Consider the following 23,986-nt stretch of genomic DNA (forward strand, 5'->3'; position numbering starts at 1 on the left):
ATTGAACTATATAGGGAACGACCAAACAAGATTTCGGACACTCACTGAAAACACATCGTTGCGTGACTTGCGTCAGTAGATGCGTTGTACACTCAAATTAGTTGTGCATTGTGGGTATTTTATAGTGGACTATAGGCTGAAATGAATGAAATTAACCGCGGAGAATTCAAACACCACTACAAAATGGCAAACACACTATATAGGGAACTATTTCTGTAATAGGGAACACTTTCCAACACAGCTAACATTCCAACTAAGCTGTTTACATGGCTAATTAAAGTGAATATTCCACTAATTTGGCTTTTCATGTAGCCGCGTAAAACAGGATTTTTTTCTAAGTGTTCCAGCGGTGGAAGACTTGTTGGACCGTTTGAACACAGCGTCCCTCTTTCATTCCTTCAACTAGCTTCTTGAAAAGGTCGGCTCATATCCCAAAACCTGTTGATATCCAAGTCTTTGATAATGTTTAAAAGTAGCTGTGTTTCTCCTTCTTGTCTTTCGGGCCGAGCATCTCTACCGCAGGCCTGCAAACTGTCGGGCTGGTTTGTTTGTGTCCAACAACCATAGCAATGCACAGAGCTGACCGTACGCCGTAAACGGGAGCGTGCCTATGTTCCCACATTTCTAAGAATTTTTGTTTTCACTGAAAATTAGGCCCTACAGGTATGTTCCCACAGCCCTATGTTCCCACATTTCTGAGATATTTTTCAAAATTAGGCCCTATGTTTCCACAGTTCCCACATTTATAAGATTTTTTTTCAAAATTAGGCCCTATGTTCCCACATTTCTAAGATGTTCTTTTCAAAATTAGGCCCTATGTTCCCAAATTTCCTTTTTCATAAATTTGTATCAGATTTTATCCCCTTAACCCTAACCCCTAACCCTAAAAAATGTTGTGGGAGGATAGGGCTTAAATTGAATGGAAATGTAGGAACACAAGACCTAATTTTGATAATGTCCTAGAAATGTGGGAACATAGGGCCTAATTTTAAGAAAAATCTTATAAATGTGGGAAAATAGGGCTGTGGGAACATAGGTCCTAATTTTCAGTGAAAAAAAATTCTTTGAAATGTGGGAACATAGGGCTGACTCCCCGTAAACAGGCAAGAGGCCGTAAATTCACAAACTGCAGTAACAACCCTGACAGAGATGCAGCTTCTCAATGCAATGTATACATGTCCAAAGAATGCTGTGCTTAAAACCTGAACAATATTGGCATATCACGTCTTAATCAGAAAATACTACATTCGGAAAAAGGCCTTGTGCAAGTAAACTTACGCACTGACACACACTCAAAGTAAACAACTTCAGGTTCTGTCTAAACTCGCTCAAGGCTGAATAGAGTTTACTTTGGAGATGGCGCTTCCAATCCGAGCAAAAGCTGAACGCAGCAGAATCTACTGTGCTTTTAATCAGAGCTGTCTTGCCTGCTGCTCCACCATCCCTCGGGGAAGTACAAAGTAGGAAAAAAAGCCCCACAATATTCCCCCAAAAGCCTGTTCGTACCGGCTGGCTGCTTGTTCTACAGAGGTTATCAAAGCTGGTTTGATTAGATCATTAGTAACACGTCTGACTTCAAAGTGTGGGATTATTACATAAGAGCCTTGTCAGCTATCGAATTCAGGGTTTTAGAGTCTTGGAAGCACGGCAGAAGTTTAAGCAGAGTTTTGAAACTGAGACGAAAACATTTTTCATCATATTTTCTGACTGCAGTAATTAGAGTATGTTGTCTGGAGTCTGTTGACTCACAGAGCATTTTAAAGCATATCGCAGTAAATAGAACGTTTTCATCTCCAAAGGGCTGAGGTACTGAGTTTAGTGTTTCCCTCAGCTCTGCATCATGTTGCATTCTGTTTCCTGTCAATCATCTAACGCCCACAGCAGGAAAAATGGACGCCTGGTCCAGTAAAATAACATGTTGCCTCAAAGATCATTGTTGTTTTGAACGAACCAGTTACGGCCGTCACACACACCTAAACCCCGTGGTAAGCAGGCAAGATGGATTTTCGTGATACAGTATGTGATCTCGCGAGAATTCAGCTGCCGTGCAAAGGTAGGGTGCATTCACGCAGGTGCATGTGTACAGTACCATCCCGCCCTCGAAAGCTACCATTTATTTTAAAAACTGGGAACATCCCAAGCTGTTTTTAAAACATGAGAATGAAAAAATGAATCAGCAGCAGCAGTAACGCGCTTGAACAGATCCACGGTTCAGCCACACTTAAGGACGAATGTATTGGTAGCATATATTTTGGCAGCATGCCTATGATCCCACAGCCCTGTGTTCCCACATTTCTAAGACATTTTTTTTTCCACTGAAAATTAAGCCCTATGTTCCCACATTTCTAAGATTTCTTTCAAAATTAGGCCCTATGTTCCCACATTTCTAAGATTATTTGCCAGAATTAGGCCCTATGTTCCCACATTTCCTTTTTCATAAATTTGTATCAGATTTTATCCCCCTAACCCCTAACCCTAACTTTGTCTCTTCTCTGGATGGAATTTACTGCATAGGATGATCCCTGTCCATGCAATAGTTGTGAAGTAACGTATTCACATTTTACTACTTTACCTATGACTCTGGACATGGACCAAACACTAAGTAAGACCTTACACACGTGACTTTCCACCACATAACAACTGGATCTACTGGAACTCTGCCCCTCAACTGGATTGGATTCTCCCTCATAAAGAGGCGCTTTCTGTTGTTTTTCATTCACCAACTGGAAAACATAGGACATTTTTCTTTCCATTCAGTTTTAAATTAGTACATTTGCATTTTACTGTTACATGATGACAATAAAAAGATTTAATATACACTAAGGACTCTGGACATGGACTAAACACTTTTCACGATTTAACACACAGGACTTGCTGCTACTCAGCAGCTGGAATTACATAAACTCTTCGTCCTAACTGGACTGGATCCCTCTATCATACGGAGGCGTTTTTAGTTTTATACATCAGCTGGAAACACGTACAATTTTTATGCCAGCAGGACGTTATTTCCCCCTCATACAGAGGTGCCTTTAATTTTCCACATCTCCTGTCCACACATTGGATGGTATGTAATAAGAATGTTATGTATTCAAATTGTTATGTATTCAGATTGTTTATACGTGATGGTTTCAATATTATCCACAGGATGGTAAGTCTATGTTCTACAGGGTATAATTATACCACTTGTTTATTAGTCCACTTCCTTTCTGTACGAAACGCATCGTTAATAAATTCTTGACAACATAACCATCACGTTTCAAGTACTTTTTAGGAGGACAGCTACGAGGACGACTACGAGGACGGCCCATGCTAGCAAACGGTTAAGTACCGACGAGGCAGGCTGATTAACCGTGAGTTGGACAACCCTCGTAGTCGCCGTAGAGCCTACTACAGCCGGGACAGGCCCGCTAGCTTCCCCGCTAACAACAGGCCTCCTTTTAGCCGCACCAACCAAGCTAATTATCCCGCTAGCAGGCGAGCTAACAACAGGCCTGATTACAGATACACCAACCGAGCTAACTACCCCTCTAGCAGGCGAGCTAACAACAAGCCTTGTTACAGCTACACCAACCGTGCTAACTACCCCACTAGCAGACGAGCTAACAACAGGGCTGATTATAGCAACACCAGCCAAGCTAACTACCCCGCTAGCAAGAGGGTTAACAACTATAACTATCCCATCAGCAGGCCGGCAAACGGCTACACCAACCAAGCTAACTTTAACAATGACCGCGCTAGCTACGCGGATATAGCTAGGGCCGGCAGCTATGGCTCCCGGCACCGTGTCCCTAACAACTACGAAGCTGATAACCAACTCAACATTATGACGGGTTTTTGGATTACAACCGGGGTAACCATGGAGCATTCAGAGGGAGGAACAACCGCAGCCGTTAGTGCGGTGGAGGTAACTACGGAGCGCAGTGGCAACACGCCTCAAGCCTACGCAACCAGTCCAGGCAGAGACGTCCTCCCCAAAGACGCCAGTGGACTAATCACGCCAGCAACAGGTGGGCTGATAATCACAGACAGCCGCGTGACGGAGCTGAGCACAATCAGGACACTGACTTCACTGTCAAAACACGCACAATACACAGGCTTATCAAAGCTGCACACCACCTGAGCAACGTTTCCAACTGTACCATCCCATTGGCTATCACAAAAATTACAAATCTGTTATCAGAGACAATTAAACCTGCAGACCCAAACAGTACAACTAGGGATCTTATAATGGATAACGCCAAACAATGGCAAGCCACCACTCTGATGATCCTGTGAGATCACTATACTGAGTCGTTAAAAAACAACTTACAAATTTTGCTACAGCTTAAAGGCAACTCCTGGCAAAAAAACTTTGAGATAGCGTCAGCATGGGCACACAGTCATTATGGCAAAAGACTCTCACAAGAGACGCTTGACTCTGTGTATGCTAGGATTGTGGATGCTATGCAGTCACATACACAGACATGCACACAGACCAACGCACAGACACACACACCTGCCGTACCTGCTGATGAAGATCGAGTGATAGAGGCTCAAGAGATAGAGAGGGAGGCCGCACCGCAGACATCACCCACCCCCTCCCCTCCTCCCCCTCCTCCCCCAGCTCAAAACTGGAATCAGATCGACACAGCGGTGGAAGATGCACCCCCAGCAACTACACAACATTACCACAACGCCAACTCAGAGTACAGCGGACCGACATGGGACCAACGCCTACATCTGGGCCACAACAGGTAACAGTGGATGTACATCGGACCTCTCGGGACCAGGAGCAGCAGACGGAGCCAGCGGAAGAAGGGAACCAGGAAGAGCCGGGAGAGCCAGCACCACCTTCTACCTACCCTAGTCCCCCTTCCTTCCCCTCTCTTCTCTCTCCCCTTTTCTCCTCCCCCTCCCTTCCCCGCCTTCCCCTCCTCTGCCAATCCCCTTCTTTATCCCTCCCTAAATACCTCATTCCACCGTGGTCTTCCCAAGCTCCAGACTCCGGCCAGCTCTTCTGTGACTCCTAGTGTCCTTGGGCAGAGACAGACTACCCCTACACCCCTCAGAATCACTATTTCTGATGTGAAGACACCGGAGAAGAATGCTTTAGACATAACCAAGGAGGTAATTGTTTCTGAACGTATCACACCACATCACAAACTAGTCAGAAAGAGCCGCACATTCAGATTGAAAGCTTCCTGGGAGCTACATTTAAACATGCTGAAGCCATTTTGGCACGCACTACTGTCTCTCAGGAAGTTGAAAAGATAATTTTATCATTTGGCATTAACAACAAAGCTCACGATGCAGATAAAATTACAATCCCCCAGCTGAAAAATGCTGTCCGCATGGCCAAGGTTGCCTACCCAAAAGATGGAGTAATGGTCCGAATACTTCCAATTCTAATTTCTCCCGCTCTCTACCACGTCAAGAGCAGGAGAATTTGATGTCAGTTAATGACCACATAGTTTGCTACGATGACCATATCCCACAACTTTCAAGAAGCATGTTTTCCACAGAAAAGGACCAAGTCCACTGGACAAAACTGGCTGCTGAACACATATTTGACCACTGGGTAGCTCATTTAAACGACCAGTCCCCGTAAAAAACTCCGAGGTCACGGGGTTAAAAACTGTAGTTAACCTTTCCAAATGATTTAAACTGACTGCAGCACAGACTGACCTATTGAACAAAGGACTAACATTCATTCCATCCAGTTTGAAGCAGACAAATAAAGAAATCAGAGATACTTTAAGAGCAGATATTCAAGATTATCACAGACACTTGAAGTTGGCAGTTTACTACAAGGATAAACCTGAGACTACACAGCTACCATTTATGCCCAAATCTACTTGGTCGCCTGCCCTTGCTCAGTTGCCACCTGAGGTGTCAAAACTTATCCAATTGGACTTAGACACCATTCAAAACCAGTACAGAGTAGGTTTTACCAAACCTAACCTGTCCAAATTTGAATCTACAGCACTTGAACAGCTCAGCAATAATAATGATATTGTGCTGAAGCCGGCAGACAAAGGCAGTGCTGTAGTTATTATGGACAGGGAAGATTATCTTTATGAAGGTTACAGGCAATTAGGAGATATAAATTATTACACCAAATTGGACCGCCCTATTTATAAGAACACCATTCCTTTAGTTGAAAAGATTACCTCCCTGTATAATAAAAAGTTCATTAATAATAAACAAAAAGGTTACCTCCTGAGCAGCAAAGAACCCAGGGCACGTCATTTTTATATGCTTCCTATGATACATAAATCTGGCGATAAGTGGAGTATCCCCTTTAAAATACCCCCTGGAAGACCTATTGTGTCGGATCTGAATCCGCTGTCAACACTACACGAGAGTTACATTAAGGATACTTATGACTGTGGAAAAAATTAAAGGCCTGGAAATTCCCACCACAGCTTTCCTTTTCTCGATGGATGTTTCGAGTCTTTACACTAATATAAGCACGCCAGAGGGACTGGCTGTTATTAGAAACATTTTCCAGAAATATCCAAATAGCAAGAGGCCGAAGAAGGAAATCCTGCAATAACTGGAAATCAATCTCACAAAGAACGACTGTGAATTCGATGGTCAATTTTACTTGCAGGTTCGGGGGACAGCAATGGGTCGAACGTTCGCCCCTAGCTACGCAAATATATACATGTATCACTGGGAAATGGGTGCGTTAGCTTCCTGCCCAAAACGACCCCTACACTATTACAGATATCTTGATGACATTTGGGGTGTTTGGGAACACACAGAGGAGGAATTCTACCAGTTTCTAGACAAACTAAACCAACATAGTGATTCTATTAAACTCACAGCCACACTTAGTTCTGACTCAATTGAATTTCTTGACATGACCACCTTTAAAGGTCCAAATTTTGGTAAAACACAAACTAGATATCAAAGTATTTTTCAAGGAGACAGATAGCCATTCGCTACTATATAGGACCAGCTATCATCCAAAGCATACATTTGCTGGCTTGGTCAAGTCTCAACTGTTACGGTTTAAGAGAATCTGTACCAGACGAGGATTTCAAAGTGGCTGTTAAAAAAGTGGCTTTTCTCCTCCCTTCTGAATAGAGGCTACACATTCACCATGTTGCGGGGTGCCCTCAAAATATTTGAGGAAGTTAAACCCATTTGCCTGGATTCTATTCTCCCCATTGTAGTTCAGTATTCGGAAGGTAACGTCAAGTTTGTCAGGAAACTGAAAAATAACTGTCTGCTCGGGAGGTAAAACTTTTCTTAAGGACTACAGACTCATTGCAGCTTATAGGAGGAACCTAAATCTTCAGGACCTCTTGATCAGGTCTAAATTGAGACCTTTAAACCAACCCAAGACTAGAAAAATTGATAGTTTTTTCAGGAACTACAGGACAGTTCAAAACCAAACTACCAAGGAAGTTTTCAAAACACAGGGAGGTTGGATGTTCAAACTTCAAAGATGCAAGTTCAAAATTGCATCTACCTAATCAGATGTCATAAGTGCTCACTGCAATACGTAGGTGAGACGGGAAACAGCCTATTAACTCGATTTACTCAACACAGATATAATGTTACCAACCAGAAAAACTTAAACAACCCATTGGTTAAGCATTTTGTGCAACACAATTGGACCAATTTGAGAGCAACAATTCTGGAGGCTAATTCCAATTGGACAGTCAAACTCAGACGGAGTAATGAACGTATTTGGATCAGGAGACTGGGTACTCTTGTACCAAGAGGTCTGAATGAGAAATAGATAACTCCATCCCTGGCCCTTAACCTAACCCTAACCTCTTTCCTTCCCTCTTTTTCCTGAACCCAACCACCCCCCCTCCCCTCTCTCCTAAACCCAATCTTGTCTCTTCCCCTTTTCCCTAAACCCAACCCCTCCCTCCCCTCTCCTAAATCTAACCCTTGTCTCCTACCCCTAACCCCTCCCTTGACCTAACCATAACCTTAGTTTACCCTATATATATATATTATTTTTTTTTTAGTATTACCACTATTGTTATTATTATTATTATTATTATTGTTGTTACTATTATTATCCTTTCTACTTTCTGGATAGGTGTCCTGTGTTCTGGGGGGCAATAATTCATACAAAATAATGATGTGAGCATTGGTTCATGGTTCTTTCGTGAATGTTGTATCTATGTACATATGCTGTACTATCAGTGCTCAATAAAAAATACAATTTAGAAATGTGGGACCATTGGGCTGTGGGAACATATCTTTGCACGTAGGCGGGCAATTTCATTCACGTGCGTGTGTACAGTACCCTCCCACTCCTGAAAAATAGGACTCCTCTGAAAGCTACGCTTTGAATCCAAAACGACTCCAGCCGCTGCTGATGTTCTACTTTTGCTCCGCGGCGTAAACATCGTGTGACTGTTGGTGTTTAACAAGTGTTCAGTATTTACTTCCTCCTGCTGAGATAAAAAATCAGAAGCAGGATAAATGTTCTTATCTCAGACAGACAGGTGAACTTCCTCCGAGGCTGCTTGGACCTGACCTGCAAGGAGACGCCTCCATTATGTTCCTCTTAGCAATAAGCATGCAAACGAGGTGTTGACATCCTGAATTATTATCATTACTGTAGTTAATTTTTAGCAATTAGAAACACCAGTGCTGCACACATAGAAACAGATGAGCTGTATTTATCCCACACCTGTGTGTGCCAATATAAACGTTGAGTGACAGTTCCCTGGTTCTCAGTTAGATGAGGTTTTCATTTCAGGGCGATAGATGTCAGAGGAGGTCGTCCGTCATTTATTAATGGAGGAATCAAAGCTCTGAAGAGGACATGAGTCGGATCCAATCACACTCACAATCTCCCTGTGTCATAACGTGTTCTCTCATGCCTGTCCTCCTCCTCTTCTGCATCAGAGTGACGGTGGTTAAATTCAGACATTTGGCTTTCTCTCACTGAGCTTCCTGTTGCCTGTCAGGAGTCCGTGGTTGCTTCCCAAGTCTCTTATTTATTTTTATTTTATTGGTTTATTTGATAGGGACCATGCATCCCTATGATCATCATGTAAATATGCCATAATTAGTAAAAATAACTACTTTTCATCTGCAGTCCCTAAGCAGGTGACATAGGACTAACATAGAGACCTAAAAAAGGTACACATAATGGTGACATATACATTGACAAAACAAACAAAAACAAAACAAAAATACATGATGACAAAGACATTATTCAGCCACCTCTATTCTGCATTCAATGTAACAGTGAAAGTGTCTGGGTGATGAAACGTGTGACAGTTAGAAGTGAGTGCATCTCTGGTTTTCTAGGAGCCACTGTTTTAAAGGTGCACTATGATTTCCTGCATGAAGTCACTTCTGTTGACGTTCCAAGTAAATACCAAACAAAACAGAGCAAGCTCGCCTCTCCCCCCATGTTTCCGTAACTGTCATGACTAACTGACTGTCACTAACCCCCCACCACCTCCCCGTACCATCTTGTCGGTGATTAGCTGGAACATGGTTTGTTGTATTTTGGTGCACAGCCTGTGCCTCTAGTGTTTGTTTGACGTTTCCAACCCCTGTGTTGTCTCCCGAGACCGGGCTTTTTCACGTTGTGTTCAGGGGGCAGGCAGCTAGTGGATCAAGGAGAGATGACTACGATTTGAGACAAAAATGAAATCGCGCTGAAACCATGCAGGAATTCATAGTGCACCTTTAAGTGAGTTTTAAAGGTGTTGAATGTAGGACACTCTCCTATTGGGAATTATTTATTTGATCCAGGAGTGGGCTTGTGAGATGGCTAGGGTGGCAGCGTTTGAAAAAATGTCATTTAAATGGTTTGCAAGACTGGATGTCTACACGAGAAAATAGGGAAAGTACCTGAACTTTCTGGAGGGCTCCTAAGAAGTTTTACTGGGGAGAGACGTGTATGATGTGCTTACGGTGTTGTCATTTGATTTACAGTTTGTCTATTTTGTTATTATGTTGTTATATAGTCTTGTATATTGTGGTTATTGTGTCATATTTTCTTGGTTTTTGTCTGGGTGGGTGGGATATGTTCATGCTGCGAATTGTATGTTATGTATATTGTTTAAAAGATTAATACAATTGTTAATCACAAAAAAAAAATCCGTGAACCAGGAACTGCAGAATATATTCATCTTAATACAGTTTGAAAAAAAAATCTGCTGTATTTATATTTTTGAAGCAACATCTGTTGATATTTGAAGAACTTAAAATCTGATCAGCAGCATCAGAGATAAGCACGATGGAGCTCCCTCTTTAATGTCATTCATCATCATCATTCCCGAAGCTTAATGAAAATCCAGTCATTAGCGTGTGAGATATTGTGCGTGACGAAGGGACAATTGGACAGACTGTGGTCAATCCATCCCACCATGTCACCTCCCAAAACATAGTTTTGAATGTAGGACACTCTTATTGGGAGGGGCAAGCTATTCCAGAGTTTACCTCCTATTATTGACAATACGTTTTGTCCAGAAGTGGTGCGTCTAAATGATATCACACAGTCCCCTTTTACAGAGGCCCGTGTACTACGGGGGCAAGATTATGTAACACTTTATATACCAAAACAAGCATACTTGAAATTTGTCAAAGCTTAAAAATGTTTTTTTTTAACCTTTATTTATCCAGGTAAGTCGATTGAGAACAATTTCTCATTTGCAACGACGACCTGATCACTTTCACACACAGGGCTCCAGACTAACTTTTTTCACTAGGAGCACAGTGGCCCCCAACTGAAAATTTTAGGGGCGCAACCAGAAAATTTAGGGGCACACACTGTAAATCAACATGCTAACCATGTCAGGGTTTTGGTATTTTGTGGTGTGTATTTGTTTTGTGTCTGGTTTCTGTTCCTGTCAGTACGTCGTAGCCTGTTCAGTTGTACCTTTGGTTTGCTCCTTTTTGTATTTAATAAATCCTCGTGCTCATTACTCCTTCGCCTGCTCTCTGCATTTGGGTCCACCATCCTCGCTAACCATGACAGAATGATCCAACGCAACTATGGACCCAGCAGAATTCAAGCCAGTTTTTCATCCACTGGACTCGGATGGAAAACTTTTGATTGGGTTTTACCGCTCCCTCCATGAGGAGGACCCCGCCTTCGCTAGGCACCTTATGGAGGTACGTTGGCAGGCCACAGCACAGGAGTTTCGCCTCCCCGTCTCCATGCCTGTTTTTTGTCCTGAGCCTGAGTTGACCTGTGTTCCTGAGCCTGAGCTGACGTGCAACCCTTCTGTTCCCGAGCTGACGTGCAACCCTTCTGTTCCCGAGCTGACGTGCAACCCTTCTGTTCCCGGGCTGGCGTGCAGCTCTCCTGACCCTGGGTTGACGTGCAGCTCTCCTGATTCCGGGTGGACGTGCAGCTCTCCTGACTCCGGGCTGACGTGCAGCTCTCCTGAATTCAAGCTAGCTAGCAACCTCCCTGAGCCCCGGCTAGCTAGTAACCTTCCTAAATCCAGGCTAGCTAGCAAACCCCCTGAATCCAGGCTAGCTAGCAACTTTCTTGAGTCCCGGCTAGCTAGTAGCCTTCCTGAGCCCAGGCTAGCTAGCAGGCCCCCTAAATTCAGGCTAGCTAGCAACCCCCCTGAAACAAGGCTAGCTAGCAGCCTCTCTGAGCCCCGGCTAGCTAGTAGCCTTCCTGAGCCCAGGCTAGTTAGCAGCTCTTCTGAATCCAGGCTAGCTAGCAGCCTTCTTGAGCCCCGGCTGGCTAGCAGCCCCCTTGTGCCCAAGCTAGCTAGCAGCCCTCCTGAGTCCAGGCTAGTTAGCACTCTCCCAGATCCCAGGCTTGCTAGCAGCCTTCCTAGCTTCCCCGAGCTTCCTAGTGTTCCCGAGTTTCCTAGAGTTCCCGAGTTTCCTAATGTTTCCGAGTTTCCTAGTATCCCCAAGCTGCCCAGTTTCCCAGCACTGCGCAGCCTTCCAGAACCGCCGCTGACGTGCAGCCTTCCAGAACCGCCGCTGACGTGCAGCCTTCCAGAACCGCCGCTGACGTGCAGCCGCCCAGAACCGCCGCTGACATGCAGTCTTCAAGAGTCGTCGATGACCGCTCTTCAAGAATCTACGATGACCGCTCTGCTAGAGTCTTCCAGTCGTCTAGAGTCTTTGATGACCGCTCTGCTAGAGTCCTCCAGTCGTCCAGAGTCTTCGATGACCACTCTCCCAGAGTCCATGTCGACAGCTCTCCCAGAGTCCACGTCTACGGGCAAGCCAGAGGCCTTGCCGGTCTCCGGCGTCCAAGAGACTGCCCCTGAGACTTTGTTGGTCTCTGGAGTCCCAGAGACCTCCCTAGTGACTTTGCCTTTGTTCTGCCCCCATGAGACTTTGCCTGTGGCGGTCAGGCCGACTCCTGCCCCTCGTGTCCTGTCGGCGGTCAGGCCGACTCCTGCCCCTTGTGTCCTCTCGGCGGGCAGGCCAACTCCTGCTCCCCGTGTGTTGTCGGCGGTTCGGCCGACTCCTGCTCCCCGTGTTTTGTCGGTGGTCCGGCCGACTAATGCTCCAGTTACCCTGTCGGCGGAGTTGCCGACTCCTGACCCTGTTGTCTTGTTGTCTGTTACTGATCCTGTTACCTTGTTGGCAGACACTGACCCAGCTGACCCGTCGCCTGTCTCCAGCCCAGCTGATCCGTCGCCTGTCTCCAGCCCAGCTGACCCGTCGCCTGTCTCCAGCCCAGCTGACCCGTCGCCTGTCTCCAGCCCAGCTGCCCCTTCATCTGCTGAGCCTGTCTGGCCACCAGAGGGGATTCGCCTTCGCTGCCGGTCTTCAGAAGGAATTCGCCCTCGCAGACGGCCTCCAGAAGGATTCTGCTTTCGCTGTCGCCCTCCAGAGGGGTTTCGCCTTCGTCGCCGTCCTTCAGAGAGGCTTCGCCTTCGCCGCCAGTCATCTCGGTGCCCTCGACATCCTGTACGGCCACCAGAGAGATTCTGCCTTCGTCGCCGGTGGCCAGAAGGGTTCTGCCTTCGTCGCAGGCCGCCTGAAGGTTTCTGCCTTCGATTCTGCTCCCAGTCCCCTGTTGCCGAGGCCTCTCTGCCCCCTGTTGCCGAGGCCTCTCTGCCCCCTGTTGCCAGTGACTCTCTGCTCCTTGTTGCCGAGGCCTCTCTGTTCCCTGTTGCCGAGGCCTCTCTGTCCCTGTCCCGGGGCCTTCCTATTCCCTGTCCCGAGTGGTCTCTCCATTCCCTGGCCCCACTTGACTTGTTTGCTGACCTGTTTGGCCCTCCTCCGGTCCCCCTCCGCCCTCCCTGGGTTGTCTTTTTGTTCTGTTTTTGGGCCATCTGGGATCTGTCCCTTGTGGGGGGGTACTGTCAGGGTTTTGGTATTTTGTGGTGTGTATTTGTTTTGTGTCTGGTTTCTGTTCCTGTCAGTACGTCGTAGCCTGTTCAGTTGTTTCTGCCTGCTCCATTTTTGGACCGCCTTTGGTTTGCTCCTTTTTGTATTTAATAAATCCTCGTGCTCATTACTCCTTCGCCTGCTCTCTGCATTTGGGTCCACCATCCTCGCTAACCATGACAAACCAAATATTCACATTTCTACTAATTTCCACTGTATTACTAACCAATACTTGATTAGATGATAATAGATGCAGAAATTACAATGTGCTGTTTTAAATTCAGTGTCACTTTTGAAGATGCAACATAGAAGGTTAACCGACAGCACCATCGTTAAAAAAATATATATATGTGGTTGTGTGTATATATACCAGCTCTAGTCTACAATTACAATGACTTCAACTTAAACTTAAACATGCATTGTTTAGGCTACTACTGAACCAATATCGGTACCGTTGCCTGAAATTCGGATCCGTTACCCAACGGTACCTTTTTTTTGGTACTTTCCCTCTATAATTACAAAACAATTATTTCAGTTGTAAAAAATATTGTCAAACCTATTTATCCTATGTACTTAGAACATTATGTTATTTTATTAGAATATGTTACACTCTAAATAAATTAAACAAAAATAAAAATAAAACCCCTCCCTCTCTCCTCCCAAACCCATCCCTACAACCTATTAAATTGAATAATTATTCATTTCTTACTCACTAACTTTTATTCTTGTATTTGTATATTCTTTTTTAGCCTGTTTTATTTTCATGACCGTTTTTAACTGCTCTTTAATGTTTCATGTAAACTTTGAATTGCCTTGTTGCTGAAAGGTGCTGTAGAAATAAAGTTGCCTTGTTGCTGAAAGGTGCTGTAGAAATAAAGTTGCCTTGCATTACAACCTCAGCTGGCAGTCAGTCATTAGGGCACAGAACCACCGTTGTGCCTGCTTAGGAAGTGTAACGTCAACAGCATCGCGACCGCTTTCGGCTCTCCATTAATATCATATCGTAGCAAACGCTGTCTGCGTGAAGTTTTGAAAAACTGTAACCACACTGGAAACCACTTTATCGGCATTTCCGTGACTCACTGTGACTTCAACAAAACTGCAGAGCCGACGTAGTTTGCACCGTCTGCAGCTATGCGTGTGCATGCGTTTGTGTCAGAGCTCCGTTCTCTGTCATTTTTCAGAGAGGACAGATGAGCTTGAGCTTACGCGCTCTCAGGTACTGAAATTTCGACGTTTAACGTGTAAAAAAGGGGGCAAATTTACTGGTCGCACATGTGCGACTGGATGTAAAATTCAGTCGCACACTCTAAAATTTTGGTCGCAAAATGCGACCATTTGGTCGCAGTCTGGAGCCCTGACACAGTTCCACATTCATACATATATATATATATATATTCATACCTTTTATATATCATAGAAACTGCCCAGTACCACAGTCTGATCTGCTGGCCATGGAGCAGCTCCACTGCGGTTGGGGTTAAGGGCCTTTCTCAAGGGCACCTCAGTGGTAGTAGTGAGGGAGGGACAAGCGCTGCTCTTTCACTTACCCCACCCCAGATTTTATCCGGCCGATCCTTCCTTAACCCCTAGGCCACCACTGCCCAAGCCCCACAATGCCTTTTTATCAAAAGTTTTTTATGGCTTTCTTAAATAGAGATTCAATGCTTTTAAGAGTAGTTATGCTAGTTAATAACCAGTTTGTAAAACAATACTCAATATGTAAAAAGATCATAGTATATAAGAACAACATGGCAACTTTGGTGTCAGGAAATGGCCTAACTTGAATTTAACTTTATTTGCCACCATTTTTACATGACTTTTGAATGTTATGGTGGAGTCATATATGACTCCTAGATACTTTAATTCATTAACACTATCAAGCTCCTGTCCTCTAAGGAACACATTAGAATGTGACACCTTCATGTTTTGTTTGGTAAACGCCATACAGATGCAGATGTAAGTGTGGATGCTATCTCTTGGTAGTTCTTAGCATGTGTAAAGATTACAGTCTCATCTGCATACATCTGAACATCAACATGTTTACATGCCTCTGGCAGATCATTTATATACAGTGTAAACAGGATGGGACCAAGTATGGAGCCTTGGGGGACCCCTACTGGACATTCACAGAGTGGGGAGAAATTAAAATATGTTAATTTAGATAAAAGAACTTTGTGATTAACCGTATCAAAAGCTCGCTTTAGGTCTAGGAACACAGCACCAACATAAGAACTCTTATCTAAAGTATCCTTTAACCTTTTCCAAAAACAAACAGTTGGCTGTTTCTGTTGAGTGAATTGCATAGGGTGGAGTGAATTATTGTTTATATTGAGATGTTGAGTCAGTAATTTAGCTACCCATTTTTCGACTATTTTAGAAACAAGCAAAATGCTGATTGGCCAATAATTGGCCATATCTGATCTTTCACCTGATTTAAAAAATGGCCAGGGCCATTTTCCATGCTGATGGCACAATGGATTGTCTTAAGGACTGATTAATCAGATATGTAATAGGCTGTAGAAGGGTCTCTTTGTGCCTTTTTAAAAAAATAGTATCAAGGCCATAGATATCCATGGCCTTAAAATTGTTTAAGCCACTGATGGTATTTGCTACTTCTGTTTCAGTTATTTGTTGCAGGTGGAAAATCTGCTGTGCATAATTAATGGAGCAAGTAGAGTAGCTAGGTGAATTAAAAAGTTGGTTTATTTCATGAACACAGTCTAGAAAGAAGGTGTTTAGTTCTGTAGATATGATGGTTGGATCTATGACTAGTTCAGTGTTAATTTTCAACTCTAGTTCTTTATTGTTATGATTCTGTTTTCTGCCAATCAGCTTGTTGATGGTTTGCCATATCTTCTTCCCATTTAGGTGACACGTGGGACACAAACCCCGGCCTCCTGGGTGAAAGCCCTGTTTGTTTGACCTATGCACCACCCCAACCTGCCTCCTTACACGGATTTGCTCAGATGAAAGTAAATGTTGGGGTTCATGGTTAGAAACTTGATTCATTTACGTATTGCATATACATGTTTTGCTCACACATCATTTGTAATAAGATATCAGATTGTAACGGTTAGTTGCTATACATGTAGAGCGACCTAGATTAGTTACAACGTTTCTTTTATTAGCATTAACCTGATAACAAGTCAGGTAAAGCTAAACTGAATTGAATTAGGTAAATACTTGTGACAAAATGATGATTATTAATGAGTAGTAGAAAAGGGGTTGGATTAAATGAGCTCATTCTTCTTCCTATTCTTTTTCGGACATGTTCTTTTAGCTTGTATTGTATTACTTTTTTTACATGTTCAAAATAAAGTCTTCATTTATTCATTCATAAAGTAGAAGCGATGGTCACTCAGGGTCAGAGGGCAGAGACTGTCTCCGAGGTTGTGAAAAATGTCGCATTAGCTTTCTTCAGCTTTTCAGGTTTTTAGTTGCAAGATGTCCAGATGTGTGCCAGCTTCAGTGGCTGTTGTGTGGTGTTTGGACACAAAGAAATGTTGAAAGCAATGCATTGTGAAAGGCATTGTGTTGGTCAGTGACTGCATTCATATAAATTAGCAAGTGTATTGATGTGCAAGCCATGGCCGTGGCAGATGCACAAAATACAGTATTATGTAAAATCAGAAAACCCAAGACGGTCTACATTTGATGTTGCTCCATTATTTCTAACTTCAGAAGTGTCGACGAGAGTCACTCAGATCTTCTGTCCAACAGACCAGCGACCGTTTCCATTTGATTACGTTTGGTGCCTGACAAAGTGCAGTGTATGCACCGAACTATGGGTGTGAAAGTGACCCGAATCCCTAAATCTTAGTTTTACATTTATCTGACAAATAAAAATCGATCGTGATCACGGAAGGTGTATGTTTGTATCTTGTGGACACCAAGGCTGTAACTTTAGGTTCCACATTAGGGGGTTGAGATCTCTACTTTTGAACGTCAAACAATTCATTTTCTGCATTCTGGTGAATTTTTCTGCAACACATCGCGCCTTTTCTGCATCAAGTTATGGTGTAAATGTCTTTATTTATGTAAAGGAAATTATAATTTGGGGTGGGTTGCACTGGCCAGTTTTGATTATTTGACACCTATGATGGACGCGCCGACAGTTTTGTTGTCATTACTTAGAATTCCTCATGGGGGTGAAAGAAAGTACGCACTATAGCTTTTTGTTGTTATTATACCTTTTATTTGATTTCCAAACTTACAGAATAATTTCCTTCAATAAAACTATGGAACTGTCCTATGTTAGGTCCAGGAATTTTGGATGGGGATACATAATAACTTATGTCAACCCGTTCTTATTCCGAACTCGTAAAATATGGACGTTTGGACAGTGGCTGTCAGCGTCTGAAGCAACGAAAAAAGCGTCCTTCAGCGTGTTTGTAGAGCAGCCAATGTCAACTGGCGGCCCGCGGGCCACATCCGGCCAGCCAAAGCGTTTAGTCTGGCCCGCAGAATAATCATGAATTCAGAAAATGTGAAGAGGAAAAAATGCGTTCTGTTATTTAGCATTTCAAACATTTACAGCAGGTAACATTACACAGGTAGAGCACAAACCCAGCCCCTGTATTTGCATCTCTATTCACACGCTGGGATTCTGTACAGCGATGCCTGCGCTCGGCACACACAGCTGAGCCGAGATGTGTGTGCGTTAAAACACGCAGTACCTGACTGGGAACGATACAGAGAGGATTACCAACGGCCGCTGGTGCAGATGAACTCACGCTAGTCTCATTACTGTAAGTAGGCTACAATAAAACCTTTGTGAGTAAAAAGTAAAAACACTTATCAATGCACTCACCTGTATAGACAGGCATAAACATGTAGAAAGTGATATTTCAATCTGCTCTGTCTGCTCAGACCACTCTTGTCCCCCGCGCTGTTTTACGCAAACACAGCTCTACTCTGCAAATAGCTAATTTTTACAAACAAGCTAAAACAAAAGCTGTCTGTTTGTAGTCTGTTTATCTGAGTTTGCTGGGAATCTTGAAATTTTGACCAATTCTTATAAATTTAACTGCTGGCTGAACGAGCCATCCTCTCCGCTGAAGCGGTAACCTATGGATGTATTATAAGACCACAATAGATGTTCGCGTTCTTCATTGTTGATAATGATGATGCTGGTTGTATTATTTTGCAACAGCATCGTTTCATTGCAAATGGGGCATTAGGCATAGGGGCATAGGGGTCATCCCTATGTTCCCCGGGTCCTATGTTCCCCGCATAGGACCCTTTTTTAGAAAAAAGGTCCTATGTTCCCCGTTTTTCCCAAAAAGGGTCCTATGTTCCCCTGTAGCAATACATACCGGGGAGCATAGGACCTTTTTTCTGGAAAAGGGTCCTATGTTCCCCGCATTCTATCAATCTTTACAGTAAGGTTAGGGTTAGCCATGGATTTTGGCAGTAATGGTGGAAAAAGTAACAGACCGGGGAACGTAGGACCCTTTTTATGAAAAAGGGTCCTATGTTCCCAAGTCTCATACAAAGAGGGGAACATAGGACCCAGGGAACATAGGACCCGGGGAACATAGACACGCTCCCCCTGCTTATCAGTCCATTCATCATTCACCATTACCTGACAACAGCCATTTCTTTCTGCAAGCATTTTACACCAATCAGGACACTGCGTACTACCACCATGTTTCCTAATCACAGACTTTAACCATCACTCCTCAGTGAACTGCCTCCTAGTCTGAGATCTTTTTCTGGTTAAAGAGCTAGTTATCATTACGGAGTTTCCATGTTTTTTTTTTTTGTTTTTTTTTGCTCACACTAATACATGTAATAAAAAATTAAATATAGCATTAGTTCAGTAAGAAAGTGAAAATTTCAAACAAGAATAGGCGTATTAGATATAAATTCTTTTTATTTTCTTTATTTGTAAGTCCGGCCCCCAGAGTGTGTGCTTAGAAACATTCTGGCCCTTGGAAAAATGTAGTTGATGACCCCTGCTGTAGAGCGTACCAGGGAGAGCAGCATCTACATGGGGTTTAGCGAGTAGTATGTAAGGTGGAAATTCCGCGTAGGGAGGTCGGTCGGGTTGGTGGATGGGTCAAACACAGGACTTTCACCCAGGAGACGGGGGTTTGTGTCCTGCGTGTGTCTTTAACCGTCCCGTTATTGCCGCGTGTCACGGAAGCGTAAGCCCAACCACGACCTTTTCCTAAACTCAACCATCCCGTTCCCACGAGTCACGGAAACGTAAGGCAACCTGCAAGCTTTTCCTTAACCTAACTGCGTCAAAAGGGACGCCAATAGTCCCAACCAAGCGCGAGTTAAAGCGCGTTATATGATGCTAAAGGAGACTTTTACCGTCAATAACGACAAAGGCATCTGATACAAGCGTCCGTATTTTTACGAGATGTGAGTGAGAATGTTTTGCTTATGTCGGATTGCAGAGACCCAGTTTCCATTAAGCCCAAGACTATTTGTTCTGGTAGATGGATCAATCCTAAACGGGATGGAGTAGCACAAGAAGTTGGGTCCAGACTAGTTTAATGAAAGCCAGACAGGTTATTTTAAGGGGAGGGAAGAATGAAGGGATGCCGTCAATCCAGGAGTGGGCTTGTGAGATGGCTAGGGGTGGGGGAGTTTGAAAAAATGTCATAAACGGTTTGCAAGACTGGATGTCTACACGGGAAAATGGGAAAAGTACCTGAACTTTCTGGAGGGCTCCTAAGAAGCTTTGTGCTAGGGAGAGATGTGTTTGATGGGCTTATGGGGTTGTCATTTGATTAACAGTTTGTCTATTTTGTTATTATGTTGTTATATAGTCTTGTATATTGTGTGTTATTGTGTATTGTATATTTTCATGGTTTTTGTCTGGGTGGGTGGGATATGCGATGAATAAATAATACAATTGTTAATCACAAAAAAATCCGTGGAACCAGGAACTGCAGAATATATTCATCTTTATACAGTTTGAAAAAAAAGTTGTCATCTGTCATCTGTTGATATTTGAAGAGCTTAAAATCAGATCAGCATAATCAGAGATAAGCATGATGGAGCTCCCTCTTTAATGTCATTCATCATCATCATTCCCGAAGCTTAATGAAAATCCAGTCATTAGCGTGTGAGATATTGTGCGTGACGAAGGGACAATTGGACAGACTGTGGTCAATCCATCCCACCATGTCACCTCCCATTAACACAGTTTATCTGCTCTCCTTTCAGCGTTTTGGAACAAAACACTGTCAAGAAAACAACTGATTGGCAGACGCACAAGCCTTCATAACAGACAAAGTCAAATTCTTCCAACTGCCATTTTGCCATCAGCAAAATTCCTTTATTCGGAGACGAGAGAGGAAGGACAAAGCTGTGTCTGGAGTCAAAGAAATGAACAAAGGAGAAGGATGTGTGATTCAAATGGGGGGGAAAAACACACTAAATGTGCCTGCTAGTGATTAAAACCGTTATCAACTCTTGAACAAAGTGGTTGTCATTGAAGAGCACAATGTAGTGAGACAGTAGCGGCACCCTGAGACATGAAAAGACTACTTTAAACTCTTTATTTAACTCTCTCTGGTTGTGTGTGTGTGTGTGTGTGTGTGTGTGTATAAACTCTCTCTTTAACTGTGTGAAGAACCAACACGGTCTCACGGCAGTTTGTGTAATTGTCACGTTATTTTTTTCTATTGATTCGTGCACAACAACACGTTTATCTCGTTTTTTTCGTGGTGGCCAGCACGAAATGGGAACCATCTATTCAGAGGTTGGGTTTAGGAAAAACACAATGGGTTAAGGACGCCTCACACACCGGGAGACAGACGCGGGGGACTCGCGACAATAACGGGACGGTTGTGATTAGGAAGACAACAGGGAAACAAAACGCCACACACGGGACGCGATCTCCGGTCTCCTGGGTGAAAGTCCTGTATTGTTTGACCCATCCTCCACCCCGACCAACCTCCCTACGCGGATTTTCGGCTTTTCATACTACTCCCTACCGTTGTCGTGTTGTGATATGCTTCCCAATGAAATACATTACTTAACATTTTTGTGCAGGCCACCACGAAAGAAAACGAGAAAAACGTCCCCGTGAACACAAATCAATAGATTAAATAATGTGACCACTTCACGAACTGCCGTGAGACTGGGTTGGAAGAACGGGTGAAGTGCTGCGGGAGCGCATCGGAACAACGCTCTGGTACTTTCTTTTTTTTTCCTCTCCAAGTTAGTTTGTTTGCATAAACCGATATATATTATATAGATTTCTTAAGGGCTTGTGGATCCAATCATCACTAAAGTGTATAGCATGCATGTATATTGACTGTATATCATGCAGAAAAGACAATAAAAACAGAGGGAATGGTCAAAGTTGTATTGATTTGATTCATGATGCACTGAGCAGGGGCGGAGTGGGACCAAAAAGTCTACCGGGAAATTTCACGATCCACACTAGCCCAACGCAAGTAGCGGATTGGAAGTGACTTATGCAACAGCCGGCCAAATTGAAGAAAAGGAAAGCCACTGACCTACCTTACAGGTTCCAGACAAGGTGAGTGGAGGGTCCGAGTTTTAAACTGATTTGGTGTAATGTTTTTGTTACAGGCCTCAAGCATGAGTAACCTGTTAACAGATAAATAAGCCCTGTTTTGATTCAGGAAAAGAAGAGACAGGATAGTTTAGTTGCGTTCGTTCAGCAGGCTGTCCTCTGTCTGAGGGACGGAAGCCTCGCCGTTGTTACAATTAGCGCTCACCTAACGATGCTCCCCCTTGTGGCATAAGTGCATAATTACACTTGTAAAAGTATAAACTGAAAATACATGTAAACCTGATCTCTTTCACAGAAAAATACATACAATCTTTTTTCAAACGTAACAATTGTGACCATACATCTGTGGGTGTCACACTTTCATAACCCAATGTGTACTTCTAGCTTTGGTAGCTCAACACAGTAGGCCACACACAGCTACGGATTCGACCATAACAAACAACCTAAGTCCTGCCTTCCACTTCCTGTTAATATGTCTTTTTATTTTGGAATTTTGAATAGAGTACCAAAACGGCAGTTTCACAGGATCTAAACAAACTTTCGAAGTGGTAGACACGTGGCATCATTTCTAGCTACCTAATACATTGTGTTTTAATAACGTGTTTTACCTGCTAGGCAGCAGCTTAGCCACATATATAAAAAATAAACTAATGTCATAGAACCCTTGCAAAATTATTTTAAATAGATTGAGAAAGCCACCGCTACTGGTCACATTTATGGTTAGATTGATTTGTTTAGATCCAGTGAAATAATGCCCGTTATTTTGGAGCATTTCGCTGCCTCCTCCTACATAATTTTTTTTTCCTTTTGAGTCTGACCTTCTCAGCTCCACCTTTCCCTTTTCTTTTTTGGCTGTACATCATTACGGTAGGTTTCCACACAGCGAAATTTCGCTTCGCTCTCATTGAGGTTGAATGGAGACGAAAATCGCCCTGATTGGGCGAAATGAGAGCGAATCGCTGAGGCAAGCGAAACAAAGTTAACGAAAGTTTAACTTTATTCAAATGAGGACCACTCGAGAACCAATCAGGTTCGCGTGTTTGTGTTTGGAGGCGGGAGTTACAAAAAAAGTCTGACCAAGATGGCGGAGGTAATCAGCGCTGTATCATGAAATTTTGTATGTGATTAAAATGTTTCTACACGAACATTGGTACTTGTATCAACACAAATTGTGCTGCTGCCAAGTGTAGCGTTAACTATCGTGACATGTCTCGGTGCCGTATTAGCACCGGGTCTCGGTCCCCAACCCTAGTAACAGCTGAATATTCTATCTCATGATGAAAAAGTAGAGACGATTGTAGACGAAAATGAAGAGAGATTTTAGTTTTTATTTCATGCAAAACATTTTAGTCTTTAGTCTTTTTTGTAACAATAATGCATGATAATTTAGTCTTAGTCAGCGTTTGTGGACATTTGTGCAGTCTCGTCATCGTCTCGTCTTAGTCATGGAAAAAAAGGTTGTTGACGAACATATTTAGTCTCGTCTTGTCTGACGAAATTAACACTACACTGATCCCCCTATATTTCTGAAAATCCTAAACGGTTGTGACCTGCACTTCGTTAGTGCTTTCTGATTAGCCTGTGTTTGTATTGAAATAAGAGTCTGCTGCGGCCCACCGTACGGGTTGAGCAGAGGCCGCTGGAAGGTGTTGCTAAGAACTTGCAATGTATCAGACCAGCCCTCGCGGCCTTGAAAGACTACCGGCTCACCGGGAAAAGTCCTGACTTTCCCGATTGCCACTCCGCTACTGGCACTGAGTAAGATGCAAGAAAGCATTCCACCTTTAAAGTTGACGTTGGTGGCAGCGGTAGCCTTTGAGCGGCACAGGGGTTAAAACCATTTCTCAATAGTCTAACACTGTACCTACTAACTTGCTAATTCCGCCGTGCCCCCCACGCCCCTCCTGTCACAGAAAACAAGCCAAACAAAGCTGTCACTCATCTGGTGATAGCAATGTGCTTTGTGTGGATGAAGCATTAAGTTGTTAAATTTGACTCATTTAGCGCCCGGCTCTCTGCCTCGTAATTTATCTTGTAATGTTGCTGGTTCGTCTGTTACTGCAAAACCCTGCAAACCTCACCTTAGCGACTTGACGGAAGTCGGCTCATATGTAACGGAAATTTATATGTTGCCATGTCAACTGTACACATAAAACCCATAAAACTGGCTGCAGCTCTGACCATACTGCTACA

General features: G+C 43.5%; 1 protein-coding gene and 2 long non-coding RNA genes across 3 annotated transcripts in view; all 3 read right to left on the reverse strand.

Annotated features, from left to right (window-relative positions):
- The window catches only part of LOC116036403 (NLR family CARD domain-containing protein 3-like), a 1,020,880-nt gene that overhangs the window by 302,696 nt on the left and 694,198 nt on the right, over positions 1-23,986 (reverse strand). The gene's annotated exons all lie outside the window — the stretch shown is intronic.
- Positions 1-23,986, reverse strand: part of LOC118495509 — a 297,118-nt gene that overhangs the window by 206,871 nt on the left and 66,261 nt on the right. The window lies entirely within an intron of this gene.
- LOC116054937 lies at positions 5,165-22,961 on the reverse strand. The gene is made up of 3 exons (XR_004106185.1): positions 22,660-22,961; positions 7,762-7,767; positions 5,165-5,176 (listed from the first exon to the last, which is right to left on the reverse strand). It is a non-coding gene; the product is annotated as an uncharacterized LOC116054937 (long non-coding RNA).

The sequence above is a fragment of the Sander lucioperca genome, chromosome 7 (assembly GCF_008315115.2).
Source record: "Sander lucioperca isolate FBNREF2018 chromosome 7, SLUC_FBN_1.2, whole genome shotgun sequence".
Lineage (NCBI taxonomy): Eukaryota > Metazoa > Chordata > Actinopteri > Perciformes > Percidae > Sander > Sander lucioperca.